Below are 3476 nucleotides of genomic sequence, written 5' to 3' on the forward strand. Positions count from 1 at the left end.
TGTTGCATCACATCATCTTACTTCCTTTCTGGTGGTAGCTTTCAGTATTTTTCATCTGTTATTTTCAATTTTCTTTCTTCTCTTCTCTTCTCTTCTCTTCTCTTCTCTTCTCTTCTCTTCTCTTCTCTTCTCTTCCTATATTGTCTATTTTTGACCCATTATAATGTCACTGCTTCCTAATCCATTTTGCTTTCTAATCAATGTCACTGCCTCTTCCCCAGTTTGCCCTAATTCCCCACAGTGAATGTGGTCAGAAGCATGTGGCGAAGGTAGTCAGGGTTCCTGAGTTCGACCTCTGGTTCTGTTGCTGTGTAACCTCTAGCGAAATCTGCTCTTTTTTCCTCTCTTTTTTCTTTTCTGTGATTCATTTCACTTAGTGAAAGCCAAACGGACAATGTCTTGTGTCTCTCACTGCCTTTAATGGGATCTGAGTGCGGGCACTGGGGTTTGAATTTGGCATTTGAAAGGCAGCCAAGACATGCCGTAATTTTATTTTTTCAACTTGACGAAAAGTAAATGCTTTTACAGGCTTTAGTGTATTGAGTTTCACCTAGTTAAGAGAATCCGCTAATCTTTGATGGAAGCCTTTGTTAGATGCTCATGTGTTACAGTGATATGTACAGTGTAAATTGTTAGAAGGAAGGCTTGCTAGGTGTGGACACAGAACCAATGAATACTTCAGATGTTGTTCTGATCTGTAACACGTTTGTTGTTCCAATTACACCTGTTAGAGCCATGTCAACTGGGACAAATCTTGGATTTTGGAACTATGTAAGCAGCTTAAAATAACATTAACCTGAGAGCTACATGTGTGTGGTGATCTGCACATCTGCCTGTGTACCTAACAGAGTTAATAATTGTACTTACTGTAAATAAGCCTTTGAAATACATATAAAAAGTTATTTTTAAAATAAAACAATTTGTAGAAAGTCATTTCTTGGGCCATCAAGTTGCATGTCTGTTCAATAGATATAAGTACCTCCAGAAAGAGCATTATTTTTCAGCAAGATTTATAAATTATCTGTAACCTATCTTGGACTTGAAATAACATTGTCAAATGCAGGCATGCAGTAATTCCTACTCGTCTCAGGAAAATCCTGCAACTTGCAAACACCGATAGATTTTAGGAATTTTGCGGATGAATATTTCTGTCAGTAAAGAAGTGTTTGTGACTCTGCTGAGTGGAGAGTAATGGATCTGCTGGGGCTGCTGTTCTCCATCATGCTCAGTGTGTCTGATTTAGGCTGTACATTGCTCCATATTCTGTAATTCTTCCACAGTGTTCAGCCATTTCTTCAGCATAAACTGCTGCTAATGTTTTGAATCTGTTTTTCCATGTAAAGAAGAGTGCGTTTTGCAGAATGTATTAAATTTGAGTCTTGCAACCTAAATTTTTGAAGGCTTTTTCTCACTTGTTGCAGGGGTGGATAATCAGAGTGTCGTCTAGGACCTACACACATGCTGCAGTGTCCCTTGAATACAACCAAATCCATGAACATTTTACATGGCCTTCATCGAGAAACTCTAAAGAATCCCTTCTCTGGCTGCACATACCCGTGGCCTACCTCCCCAGTCGCCAGTCCTATACTGCCAGATTTGCGGTCTGTCTCTGCCACAGAAGAGATTCCTCGTTCCAACCACTTGGGTGCAGGAGCAGCTCTCGGTGGCAGCACAAGTTGCCAGCTGCTTCATGAGGGCGATGGTGGGATCGCTGGAAGCGAAAGAGAAATTGAGGTATATGCAAATTCACTTGGGGAGAGGTTTTATTGCAACTATGGCACAGGTCGTAAGGGCATCAGGGTACAAGAGAAAATGAGAGCCAGCCATCCCTATGGAGAAGCTGCTTTGCTTTCAGAGGAGCCCCAGGAAGCTTTTCTTGGCTATCCCATTTCACCTTCTACCAGGGGCCCGCTTTGCCTTGCAGAGAACTAGTTAGTAGTAAAGTCCTGTTGTTAAAGTACAGTCTGAGCAGAGGTGCTAATTTGCAGATACGCTTCTGTCATCAAAGTGGAAAGAAATTTGGCATTTAACACAATTTGGCATTCTATCTCTATCTGTGAAAAATACAATATGTCTTTCCTAAAATTGCATTCATTATTTTGCAAAGGAACCTGATGGTGTAGGAAGAAGCAAACTGAGGGAGTAAAGAGAATGGAGATGGAGGTTTTTGGGAATGTACAATGCAACAGAGAAGATTCAGGAGAAGGCTGTGATTTGGAGCTGTGGGGATGTGCGCAGGTGGATGTGAGAGCAAGGAGAGAACAACAGGGTATAAAATGGCTATTCAGTGTGAGTGGCGCAATAGCTCCAGGAAACTGGTTATGCTAACCAGGAGACCCTGATTGATTTGTCCTGCTCAGGAGGGGGGAACAAAGGAGTCAGATTGTATTGATGAACTTGGTCTTAACAGTTAGTTTAATTATTTCTTTTAAAAATCAATAGAATTATCATATGAGAAAGTTTTCTGTAGTTTCATGTTATTGATCATGTGTCATATTTTAAATAATGTGAAGGGGAAAAAGTATGTTTGTAGGCAAAATCTTCCTTATGATGGAGGGAGCAAGGCTGAGGTTACATGCTCTTATGCTACCCAAATTACTGCTATGGAAATTTAGTAATTACTCCCAGGAGAATTACCATAAAGCAAAAAGAGTTAGGGTTAAACTTAGGAAAAAATCTATACGAGATAAATGACAAAAGTGCTTTAATTAGGATGAGATACTTAATACTTTGTGTAATTGGATAATGAAACTCTGCACTGCAATGAACTTTTTTAATTTCTTTTAAACTGAGTTGTCTAGAAGTCTATATAGGCATCTCTTCATTAGTATGCAGATCTAAACTGCATTTAAGTTTATGATTTTCTGAGATCATTACAGCATCTCTGTTATATGTGCTCCCCACATGCATGCTCAGCCTCTACTTGATTAAAAATCATCATTTGAACACTTTCAAAACGCTGGCTCTAGGAGTGGGTCTGACATAGAATTCATTACATTTCAGAGGTGTAACAATAAGTTACATTTTAAAGCAGAATTCATAATCAAAATGGGTAGTGAGACATGGTGGGCTCAATGGTGCTCAATTTCTCCCCTCAGCTCCTTTCACCTGCTTGGAGTTTGTCTTGCTGTCTTAACTGGCTGCCAGCTCCGAGCCTTCCTCGCTAGCAGCAAGCGGAGCAATGAACTCATATCTTCTGGGACAAGTTATGCCTCAGCCCACCTGGTTGTTTCTCTGAAGCACCACCTGATATCTGGCCAACCAAAACCAGACTCTTCAGAAGGTGGGAAGAAAAGAACAAGGAAGAATTTCCAGGTTCTCCATGCGTGTTACCTTCTTTTGCTGACTCATACCACGTATGCCTTTTTAACTACCGTGACAGAGTTATCCATTAACAATGGCAAAGAAAAAAAATAATTCCTGTCTGGGTAAGCCTTATGACCAGATCTTTGAGCAAAGAAAAAGTAAACAAGAAA

Source organism: Pygoscelis adeliae, unplaced genomic scaffold (genome assembly GCF_000699105.1).
Source record: "Pygoscelis adeliae isolate BGI_AS28 unplaced genomic scaffold, ASM69910v1 Scaffold60, whole genome shotgun sequence".
In the NCBI taxonomy this organism is placed as follows: Eukaryota; Metazoa; Chordata; class Aves; order Sphenisciformes; family Spheniscidae; genus Pygoscelis; species Pygoscelis adeliae.